General features: G+C 42.9%; 1 pseudogene; it reads right to left on the reverse strand.

The window, feature by feature from the left end:
- Positions 1-9,059: 9,059 nt before the first annotated feature.
- LOC109892012 (ATP-dependent DNA helicase Q5-like) lies at positions 9,060-12,831 on the reverse strand (annotated as a pseudogene).
- Between the last annotated feature and the right edge of the window lie 128 nt (positions 12,832-12,959).

The following is a 12,959-nucleotide window of genomic DNA, read 5'->3' on the forward strand; positions in this document are numbered from 1 at the left end:
TCACTTTGCTTGTCTACACTGATATTACAACAGTAGAGAACCCACCTGGGGGGATAAAGGAATCTTTGTGTCCCTCAGACACCTACAGAGGAAAGAGAGAGAAGTAAACAAAGGGAAATAAGACACCCCCCTCACACTTCTATTGTCAGTTAGAGCAGAGAACCTACAGAGGGCCCCTCAAATTCCTCACTCCAGCACTAGACCGCTGCCTCTCTCACCTAGTTTCTAGTGCTTCAGTGTTCCAAGCCCCATGCTGTTGCTGGCAGCATCTCAAACCAACAGTCTCAAAATAATGGCTCAACTCAACACGTCTTTTGTTTGTCAGGATTAATAGTATGGATTTGAATAGCCCTGTTGTGCTGATTTTACCCCACATTTGGGATAGATTTACCACATGGTGCCTTTACAGGGGCCCCATAGCCTCCTTGCCTGGCTGACTGGCTGGCCACAGCTGGAACACAGATGTGGAGAGAGAGGAAGCTGCTACAGTGTATGAAGGTTTGTTTACTGAAGCAATGGAACGCTTATGAGTCAGATGTTGAGTATAACAGTATGACAGCAGGGCTGTCCATGTACAGCATGTACACTGTACATGAATGCGAGGTTTCACCTTGCACAGGTTCATTTGTTTCTTGAAGAGATCTCCAAACTCTTTCCTCCGATGCTCAGAGCCATCATCATCATCACCTCCACTCTCCCAGCCCTCCTCATCATGCCTGAGGAGATGACTTCACCACAGACCTCAGCATTCCTACTGTACTGTCTATGAGTGACAGCTAGAAAACACATTTTAAAGTCAACAGTACATTTGAAAATAATTCTAACCCAACCAAATAGTGCAACCAAAACATGACTAGCGAGTCAGAAGGAAAGATCCCCCCCCCCCCCCCCATCTCAAATCAAAGTGTATTTGTCACATGCGCCGAATACAACAGGTATTCTTACAGTGAAATGCTTACTTACAGGCTCTTGCCTGTTAGCAACTAAAAACTACAACAAATGTTAGCCTGGATGCCAGTCTGTTTCTACTTTAACCAACAGAGTTAGACTGGCCTCCAGGCTACTAGACCGTTGCATTTCTGACCTCTCAAAGCCGTAGCCCTTCCTCCCCCTGGCGTAGAGATCACGGTCAAACCCAAACGGGCCCCTGGGCTGTGTGCTCCGAGCTGCTCCAGTCTTGGTGCACAAAGTAGCCCCCTTCTCCAGCTGGGCCCGCACAGCCTTGGGGTCACGACAGTAGTCACAGGCCCCCGCACAGTCTGGCTTCTGGTCCCCAAAGAACTTGGAGATGGTGGTAGGGCGGCAGCTGAGAGAGCCCAGAAATACAGGTGTGAGAGAGACAAACATATTGCACAGATATGCTAGAGGTCAAACCCCTAGGAGGCCTAGCATTTACAGAGTAGGGCAAAATGCTCAGAGCCAAAATATTCTGCATTCCTCATTAAGACTCACAAAACAGAAAAGTGTACATGACATCAGAAAAGTAGCTAATGCTGCTGATAGGAGGAATTTTAAAATGATTGTGTCATGGAGAAATGACAAAAGAGGATCATCATTGATCAATAGCTACCATTGTGTAACAGATTCTGTCTATGATCGATGTGTGTGTGTGTGTGCATGACGTGTGATCAAACAAGGTCACACTCAACTGGCCAAATAAGGCTTTGACACTACTCGCTATCACTAGATGTTAATCACACTTGAGCAGAGAGGGGTCGTTCCATTTGATTTGAATGCCTGTTTGACCACACCCCTTTTGATTTGAACAAAACTTACAATACATATTTGCCCATGATAGAAGTGGTCAGAAAGTGACTTTTTGGCAGTGGTGGAAAAAGTACCCAAATTGTCATACTTGAGTAAAAGTAAAGATACCTTAATAGAAAATGACTCAAGTAAAATACTACTTGAGTAAAAGTATTTGGTTTTAAATATACCTAAGTATCAAAAGGAAATGCAATTGCTAAAATATACTTAAGTATCAAAAGTAAAAATAATTTTAAATTCCTTATATTAAGCAAACCAGACGGCACAATTATGTTATTTTATTTTTATTTTTAAATTTACGGATAGCCAGGGACATGCTCCAACACTCATTTACAAACTAAGCATTTGTGTTTCGTGAGTCCACCAGATAAGAGGCAGTAGGGATGACCAGGGATGGTCTCTTGATTAGTGCGTGAATTGGACAATTTTCATGACCTGTCCTGCTAAGCGGTCAAAATGTAAGGAGTACTTTTGGGTGTCAGGGAAAATGTAAAGATTAAAAAGTACATAATTTTCTTTAGGAATGTAGTGAAGTAAAATTTTAAAAACTACTTAAGTAGTACTTTAAAGTATTTTTACTTAAGTACTTTAGACCACTGCTTTTTGAAACCTGAATGCCAAAACATTTAGGCGATATAGGTGCTCAAATGGACTTATTTTGCATACCCCACCATAACATGAGAAATAATCAATGTCTTAAAATCACTGGAAAAGATAAACAGTTGAGTTTTAAATAATTTAAAAGCTTACAAAAAGGGTTGTCAAACTATTTGATTATTTTTCCCAAAACATTTCTTACCTTTGATGTCAATCATCTAAAAACGTGTAAACTCAACAGCAAAAACTAATTTTCCCGTATGTTGTAGCGTAGACCCTATTTTTCCTCATCTGAGGTTTTTGTGTGTTGTGCCTGCCATCGGTTGAGACACAGCATTTTCTTGAATACAGGGTGGTTGTCATGTTTGGGCTGATACATTTACTAAAATGTGACTAAAATAAAAATGTCAACTTTTAAAATGGTTGGAGGTCCACACATCAGAGAATGTTGACTTGAATGGGAATATCAGTTTGTTTAAATAACACTGTCAACCTTCCATAGGAAACCTATTGAAATCAAAGAAATATAGAGCATAGAATAGACATTCCCATTTAAGTTGACATTCAATGGTGGGTGGACCAGCAGCCATCTTTATGGTATTAATTGGAAGTAAACATTTTAATTACATTTAAAATGTCAATGGTGTATCAGCTTAATTGCAGGGGTCTGAAGGGATAGGCACATTCTATGAATTATATTTCTATGATTGAAATGACACCCACCCTGTATTCAAGAGCATGTTGTGTCTCAGCCGAAGAAATGATCAAATATATTGACAACCCTTTTTGTAAGCTTTTAAATGATTTAAAACTCAACTGTTTATCTTTTCCAGGAATGAAGACATTGATGACTCACTTTGAGCAATGGGTAACTTTGAGCTAGAATGTTTTGGCATTCAGGTCCCCCCAAAAAAGACACTTTCTGACCACTTCTACCATGGGCAAATATGTATGGAAAGTTTCATTCAAATCAAAATGGGTGCGGTCAAACAGTTATTGAAATCAAATGCAGTGACTCTGCAGGAGTGTGAAGTGTATTCTCCAGTAAAAGAACACCCGTTTATCGATACGTCTGTGAACTGGATGCAGTTTCTGATCACTCAGACACACCACTCCCTTCTATTCTGACAAACTCGATTGATGAGGAGAAAAAGGGGTTGTGGGTGTGGAATGACTCGTTTGAATAATGTGAAACAGAGACGAGGTTCTATAAAATAACTGCTTCCCTAGAGTCTAGTCTGAATAGCAAACCAAAATTTAGGAGACTTGTAGGTGAGTGAGATTGGCCATGGGTGGTGGTTGGTGAGGATGTTACTGTTCTAAATGACTTTTAAATAGATTTCAACATCTGAATGTCTATTCACTCTTTAGAGTATGGCTGTTCCGCTTCTTTGTATAACAGCTTGCTTTTTCACTCAATACACAATATTATGTAATGTATACACACACACATTCATACAGGCTAGTGTCTCTTGGAGGAATACTAGTCAAGACACCTCCATAACACACAAAGTAAGACTACCTCGGATGGAAACCCAGTCTCCACAGTTTTCAAAGAAGGGGGAAAGAGGCAGTCTCACCAAGGGAGGAGGGGAGTGAGAGAGACAGAGCGAGAGAGAGAGCGACCGAGAGCAAGAGAGAAAGAGAGCGAGCAAGAGACAGAGCTCATGAAGCAACAGAGTCTTTCCAGAGGAGGAGTGAAGGAAGAAGAAAATGACCCACAGCAGAAGGAGGAGATGATGAACTAGCCTATATTAATACAACAGGCAGAGAGCACAAAAACACAGCAGGAGTCCTTTATAAGTGGAGATAAACAGTGTTGCTATTGCACAACCGCTGCCTTTTCCACTGGCACCAAGAGACGACATCAGCTACTACAAACTGGGAGAGAAGCAAGAATAAAAGGAGAGAGTAAGAGTGGAGAGAGAGACGGTGGAAATTAAACCAATGACAGCTGGAGAAAGCTAACCTCGAGCCCGATTTGTTTCCTTTCTGAAACCCAGAACAGACTGTACAGAGGACAGCAGTGCAGCGGATGGGGTTTTGGTCATCTCTTGGCTTCGATGCTAAATCGCTACTTGAGGACTTATCTCTGCTAACCCTAATCCTGAAAAGACCGCTGGGTTGAGGAGGCGAGGTCACCACCTCTGTCTCACTGCTGGCTCCAACTCACCCAGCAACACACAGGGAACTCGCTCTCCACACTCACTCAGGTAGGTGTTGGTGCTTGTGTTACATCACTAACTGATTCACTTCATTAGACAAGCACAGTTTAGCACCTTTATTTACTCTGTTGCATATCTGCAAACTACCCATACAGTTCAGGAGAGTGTATGCTGGTTGTGAGTGTGTACATGTAGCCTATATACATGCAAATACAGGCCAGAATAACAGTGTTAGCATACTTTATAGCCTAACCAAAAGAATGTGAAGTTTGTAATTTAGCTGTCATCAGTGTATTCCAGCTGTGTATTAATAGGGAGGCTATTTACATGTGAACACAGTGTGGACCAGAGTTGGAACAGCTCTAGAAGGAGAGCACTCTTCCTGTATGTCATTATCATAATGACATTTCTAACAGCTGAATATTTAGCTACACTTTACTACTGTGGGAAGACTTGCTCCCATACCCCCCGGCCTAGCCGTGAAACCGGAGACTGGTGAAAGCCCAGTCTGACTGGGATCTATCACTACACCAGCTGGTAGGAGTCTACCTGGGAGAGAGAGACAGAGCATCTGTGGGAAACAGCACTAAAGTAAAAACTATTGTCAGCGGAATTCATACAAAATACATTGGCCAGAACACATTCCACCACGATGGACTCGGTCTGGTCCAGCAACACAACAGGAACAGAAACTCTTTAAAGGGACACGGACAGCAGGACAAAGAGACTGAGAAAACAGTCTGGTATCTGTTTTACATGCCACTCCTATAGTCAATACAAAAATTACTGTCAAATGAATTGAAGCACTATTCTATTTGTCTAAAGACTTCCCCTTTAATAGAATCAATACATTAAACTCTATCCTAATCCAAGTCAATCTAGTGTTGTGATGAAGAGAACGGACAGGTAATGTAATCTAGTAGCCTACAGTGTGATCAGGGTTGGGAGAGGAGAAGTAACACTGTGGTGTAGCTGCATAACTAGAGAGAAGAAGATAAAGAGAGTGTGATGAGGAGGAGAACTGTGAAGGGATGACCATGAAATAATTCATATGAACAGGATCCTGTCTTGGCATCAATTGTCCAATTACCCAACTGCTATTCACAGTTTATAGGGAACATACTTTCCCATAGCAACAGCAACATACAGTGCCTTGCGAAAGTATTCGCCCCCCTTGAACTTTGCGACCCTTTGCCACATTTCAGGCTTCAAACATAAAGATATAAAACTGTATTTTTTTGTGAAGAATCAACAACAAGTGGGACACAATCATGAAGTGGAATGACATTTATTGGATATTTCAAACCTTTTTAACAGATCAAAAACTGAAAAATTGGGCGTGCAAAATTATTCAGCCCCTTTACTTTCAGTGCAGCAAACTCTCTCCAGAAGTTCATTGAGGATCTCTGAATGATCCAATGTTGACCTAAATGACTAATGATGATAAATACAATCCACCTGTGTGTAATCAAGTCTCCGTATAAATGCACCTGCACTGTGATAGTCTCAGAGGTCCGTTAAAAGCGCAGAGAGCATCATGAAGAACAAGGAACACACCAGGCAGGTCCGAGATACTGTTGTGAAGAAGTTTAAAGCCGGATTTGGATACAAAAAGATTTCCCAAGCTTTAAACATCCCAAGGAGCACTGTGCAAGCGATAATATTGAAATGGAAGGAGTATCAGACCACTGCAAATCTACCAAGACCTGGCCGTCCCTCTAAACTTTCAGCTCATACAAGGAGAAGACTGATCAGAGATGCAGCCAAGAGGCCCATGATCACTCTGGATGAACTGCAGAGATCTACAGCTGAGGTGGGAGACTCTGTCCATAGGACAACAATCAGTCGTATATTGCACAAATCTGGCCTTTATGGAAGAGTGGCAAGAAGAAAGCCATTTCTTAAAGATATCCATAAAAAGTGTCGTTTAAAGTTTGCCACAAGCCACCTGGGAGACACACCAAACATGTGGAATAAAGGTGCTCTGGTCAGATGAAACCAAAATTGAACTTTTTGGCAACAATGCAAAACGTTATGTTTGGCGTAAAAGCAACACAGCTCATCACCCTGAACACACCATCCCCACTGTCAAACATGGTGGTGGCAGCATCATGGTTTGGGCCTGCTTTTCTTCAGCAGGGAAAGGGAAGATGGTTAAAATTGATGGGAAGATGGATGGAGCCAAATACAGGACCATTCTGGAAGAAAACCTGAGGGAGTCTGCAAAAGACCTGAGACTGGGACGGAGATTTGTTTTACAACAAGACAATGATCCAAAACATAAAGCAAAATCTACAATGGAATGGTTCAAAAATAAACATATCCAGGTGTTAGAATGGCCAAGTCAAAGTCCAGACCTGAATCCAATCGAGAATCTGTGGAAAGAACTGAAAACTGCTGTTCACAAATGCTCTCTCTCCATCCAACCTCACTGAGCTCAAGCTGTTTTGCAAGGAGGAATGGGAAAAAATGTCAGTCTCTCGATGTGCAAAACTGATAGACATACCCCAAGCGACTTACAGCTGTAATCGCAGCAAAAGGTGGCGCTACAAAGTATTAACTTAAGGGGGCTGAATAATTTTGCACGCCCGATTTTTACGTTTTTGATTTGTTAAAAAAGTTTGAAATATCCAATAAATGTCGTTCCACTTCATGATTGTGTCCCACTTGTTGTTGATTCTTCACAAAAAAATACAGTTTTATATCTTTATGTTTGAAGCCTGAAATGTGGCAAAAGGTCGCAAAGTTCAAGGGGGCCGAATACTTTCGCAAGGCACTGTATGTCCTACTCATATGTGCATAAAGAATAGACAGAAACTTAGAAAATATTTTAACACACAACAAGGCAAATATCAGTGTCTGCCCTTGACATAACATAGATAAAAGTCCTCCCTTTATACAGTCAGCCAGTGGGACCCTCCTCTCAGTCTCATGACTGTTGTGATAACGGTGGTGTGTCAGTCCACAGCCATGCTGCTGGGAGAGCCCTAGAATTACTCTAGTAAGCCTGGAACAGACACAATCCTCCTCCTTATAAGAGGAGCTGGAATCAGTTGATTTCACTCTGTCCTACCTACTCATCAGAAACACATGCACTAGCAGCTCTCCTATATATTCAAGGATGAACACAATGGTCTGTCAACATTCCATTGGTGTCAGGTCATCTACAGAGTTAGACAGTAACATACAGCATCTCTGACTTAGACTCACAGTCCATTATGGGTGAAGAATAAGGAATGAAACAAATCCCTAGATTCTAATAATTCTAACAATATATTGTAATAATTATCCATTATTAATAATCAATAATCCATCTTTCATCCAGTTTTATCCCTTTATTTGTGGCTTCAGCAAAGTGGTCACATCACACAACCTGCACCCAGATACTACAGAGTTGCACCCACCCTCAGTGTGAGGGACATGATGGATGCCAGGGAGGAAATGCTGACCCTGCTACAGAAGCTCTGGGCCAAACTGCAGGGTCTTCCCACCGCCAGCCCTCTGGAGATGGGGGCCTTCGCTGTCCTCGTCCTCTTTATCGGTAAGCTACACCTCTCTCTCACACACACACACACACACACGTATATACATACATGCATGTATGTACAGTGGGGCAAAAAAGTATTTAGTCAGCCACCAATTGTGCAAGTTCTCCCACTTAAAAAGATGAGAGAGAGGCCTGTAATTTTCATCATAGGTACACTTCAACTATGACAGACAAAATGAAATCACATTGTAGGATCTTTAACGAATTTATTTGCAAATTATGGTGGAAAATAAGTATTTGGTCAATAACAAAAGTTTATCTCAATACTTTGTTATATACCCTTTGTTGGCAATGACAGAGGTCAAACGTTTTCTGTAAGTCTTCACAAGGTTTTCACACACTGTTGCTAGTATTTTGGCCCATTCCTCCATGCAGATCTCCTCTAGAGCAGTGATGTTTTGGGGCTGTTGCCGGGCAACACAGACTTTCAACTCCCTCCAAAGATTTTCTATGGGGTTGAGATCCGGAGACTGGCTAGGCCACTCCAGGACCTTGAAATGCTTACGAAGCCACTCCTTCGTTGCCCAGGCAGTGTGTTTAGGATCATTGTCATGCTGAAAGACCCAGCCACGTCGTGTCTTTCATTGATTTCACACTTTAGATAGTGTGAAATCAATCATCCTGTCTGGACAAAATTCAAATATGTAGGCTAGCTACTATAAAAGGTGTGTTCTTTCCTAGTGGTCTTCCTGCTCATGCTGCTGATGACCTGTTTGACGTGCTGCTGCTGTCACAGAACCAGAACCAAGGGCCCACATAGTCAGCTAACCTGAGACAATCCCCACTTCCCCCAATAATGAGGAGAGACATTAGACAGGCACCCTATGGACCTCTAAACCCCAGAAGAATGAGGACCCATGCAGAGAGGTGTGAACTGAAAACCCTCTGTCACCACTATATCACCAGGAGAGACATTCTGGAAAAGCACTCTATGGCCCTATTAACCCCGGAGGAATGAGGAGGACCAATGGGGGGGGGGGGGGGGGGGGCCCATCTATAAAGGAACCCGGCCCTTGAACAACACACCTCCATACAAAACACACACAGAGCCTCCCTGAGAAGCAGCAAAACAGGCCGGCTTCCAGGCTTTCAGGAGTATCAACATTCCATGGGGCATCCCTGGGCTCTGCTGGCTAACAAAGCAGTCTTTGACGTGAGAGATGGACAAGACTAGACCTCTAGGACGGCTTCAACTGATCCACACAACACAAGGACACAAGGAACACAGGAGCATGGAATCACACACACACACAAAGGCATCAAGTAATACAAACAACTGGACATGTAGCTAAAAGATCCCAATAGAAGCACAGGAGATTGCTTGGGGAGATGAATGTCTGTCAGTTCTAGGATGTATGGGTGTCAACTCAACCTCTGCCACAGGCTCATAGACTCTAAGAAAGAGCCCTCTGCAGTTTCCATCAACAACTCACTTAAATGGAGGCATCTTGCCAAACCCCTTGTAAGAGTGTTGCCATATGTCTCCTATGTAAAGGACTTCCTTTGCTTTATTGCCTTGTTCAATTGCTAGATGAAACTAGGAAACTCAGAAATGTCCGACTTGCTAACTGGTTGAACGCGGCACGTGAATAACTACAACCTCATTCCTCAGGCGATTCAGAGGCCCATGCCTGCCCTCTGCTGTACAAACATGGAACTGAGGCAGTGAGGAAGCCTTGTAATATGCTTCACAGTTATACACAAAAACAGAAAGAGTCATGCTGTCATTTCCGTATAGTTGTTGCATAGGTTAAAAATGGCATCTCTTCCTTCTGAAAAAGCATTTTCTTAGGCTGCCTAAAATAGTGCAATACGCTTTTGTATCTCTTGCATGAAATAAAACAAAAATGCAGATGATTGTAGTGAGTTATATCAGTGGTTTCCAAACTGTGGGCTGCTGCTGTGCCCCCCACACACACACTCTTGAACATTTAAATAATAGAATGCACAAGTTGCAATTTCATAATTATGTAGTGCATCATCAGTTTCTCAGTCATTGCAGACCTTAGAGAGCCATTTATAACTTGTCCGAAATGTCCAGATCAACTAGCCTGTTGATTTTTTTGTAATGTGAGTCACTCAAATATCACATGACAAAACATATAGAATTGGAAGAAAATTTGCTTTAAAACGGCAAAGGTTTCTCTGCACACCATGAAAAAATGTGTAGATTTGCAGGAAATATTGTAAGCTTATAAACCTGCAAAATCTTCTCTCCTCCAACAAGAGGGGTGTGTCATGAACAGTGCTTGTGCCCACAGAAATAGACGTGGCGCGCGAGCGCAGGGGGAGCAAGAGATGTTCCCCAATGCTGGAAGAGGGGGCTTGAGTGTAAAAGTTTGGGAACCCCTGTGTTATATAACACTCACCCCTCTTGCTCACAGAATGACACCATGGCCTCGAAGTCTGTGATGGAAGCCATGTCCTGATCTTTCTTGGAGCCACGCTTTGCCTGCAGAGAAGTCACACAATCATTCGCTCAAAGTTAAATAAACAAACATAAAAATATTTGAACACTGTACACACCAATTGCAATCCCCATGCATTTACAGCACCATCATATTTCTATACTAATAACAAGCCTGTTAGTCTACACGTAACCTGTTTGCGGGCCACCTTGTTGCGGATGAGGAAGGTCAACTGCTCCCGGTCCTTGGGGGAGTAGTATGTCCTGCAGGAAGTGGGCAGCCCGTCTCGCCCCGCATGCCCAGATTCCTGGTAGTAACTTGGCAAGGTTCCCCCATGCCAACTGATGGTGACCACAATGACAAGCACCTTACCCTGCATCCAATCAGTCTGAGCCTCTGTGCGATCTCCTGCCTTCAACACTACACAAGCAGGAGTTAAAGGTCAAGAGTTATGCCGCCCAATTTGTTATGTCTCGTCTCTCCATCAATAAAATGATCTGCTTGATTCTTGTCTTTATTAAACTTGACCATTTACTATCCTACCCCACAATGTTTGTAAGCCCTTGAGGAATGTCTCACCTGCATGGTAAGGCTTGGCCAGGACTCCCAGCTTAGTCAGTTGGTAAGCCACCGTCTCACAGCCATCTCTGGTCCGACAGTACACAATTCCACAACCCTGAAGAAAGACATACAGATAAATATCCCAAACTAAGTACCTTGCACTGATTATAAGGCTGGATGACATATTGAATTCATTTGAATTTATGTTTTAGCGCAATTTTTCAAATGCCTATATCGCAACAATCACTTTTTGTATTTTATGACCGTTTACGTCTGCTTTTTCTCATGTCTTTTTGGTCTTGTCTCCTTTGCTCCTTCTATGCACCTTCCCATTCACACACTCTCTCACACAACAACAACAACAACAAAGATGACAGATCACTTCCTCCCTGATAAGTGGTTTCAACTCTCTATTTGCATTTAAGGTTTGTTCCAACAGAATCGGTCATAAGGACACCGAAATACATTACTCTGATTACACCATTCATGATTTTACTGTAATAGAGGAGAAGTTAACCTTTCAACTCCTCAAATTGCATGCAGAGGATACACTACTAAAACCAGAGAATCAATGAACACTGATTCTGGTAAATTTATGTTCAGTTTGTTGCAAAACGGGCATTTTCAGACAGATCAGTGAATATTGCAAAATAGCAGATTAAACTATTTTGATAAAATAATTACATTATTAGTGGGTTTTATGGTTGTGGAAGGCTTATATTAACCCTAGGTATAATATCACAAGCCCTGAATTCATTAGGTTATTGCTGACTGTTTGAAATACAGTGTATTTGACCTTTAAATCTAGATATATATCGTGAATCGCCCATAATAAAAAATAGACTTATGATTTTTAGGCCACAACGCCCAGCCCTAACTGATTACACCATCCATTAGGTAGAGTAGGAAGAGATACTGCATATAAGAAAGAGTCAGAGGGGAATCTAGTCCGCCAACCTGTCCTTTGGGGCATTCCCCCATGGTCAGGGCCTCCCTGATGAAGGCATGCAGGTGCTTGTAGGGGTCCTCCAGGGGTCCTCCCTGTACACCACCTCATAATGCAGGTTACTGCGAAACACAGGTGTGGCAAAGGACAGCGGTGATCGCAGCCTCAGGACACTTTGCTATGTCCTCCTGCACCTTCTGGGGTGCCGTGGCTGTCAGCGCCACGCAGGGTACCCCGGGCAGACAGGCACGCAGACTGCCCAGTTTGAGTTAGTCTGGTCTGAAGTCATGCCCCCACTGGGAGACACAGTGAGCCTCGTCCACAGCCAGGTAGGAGAGGAGGCTCCGGGAGAGTAGGCCTGTAAGGCAGGGCTGGAAGGCAGAGGAGGCCACCATCTCTGGGGTGATGTAAAGCAGCTTCAACCTGGGGCTCTCACTCTCCAGATCGGCCAGGATCAGACGGCGCTCCCCTGCAGGGAGCTTGGAGTTGATGGAGCATGCAGGAATGTTCAGGTCCCTTAGGTGGTCCACTTGGTCCTGTTATGGTGGATACAGAGAAAGGGATCATCATTGAAGAAACCTAAATACATAGCTAGCTATGCAGTTATATATATATCAGAATCAATCATGTAATCAGGACAAATTACACAACAGAAGAAAATACTAAAGAAGAGAGACTGACCTGGATGAGAGCGATAAGAGGGGATATGACCAAGGTAATACCCTTAGCCAACACTGCGGGAAGCTGGTAGCAGAGGGACTTCCCTGCCCCGGTGGGCATACACACAAAAACATCCCTGTCACCTGCACACAACAGGGGCAGTAATTTACAATATTCCATCGACAGTCCGATTTGGGCAACGGCATTACTCAGATATGTTTAATGACAATAACTGATCATGCTAGCTAGTAGTAGGTAACAGCCAATGAGCCGTTCATAGGTAAGTTATTGTAAGTTCAACATGTCTA

Source organism: Oncorhynchus kisutch, linkage group LG6 (assembly GCF_002021735.2).
Source record: "Oncorhynchus kisutch isolate 150728-3 linkage group LG6, Okis_V2, whole genome shotgun sequence".
Classification (NCBI taxonomy): domain Eukaryota; kingdom Metazoa; phylum Chordata; class Actinopteri; order Salmoniformes; family Salmonidae; genus Oncorhynchus; species Oncorhynchus kisutch.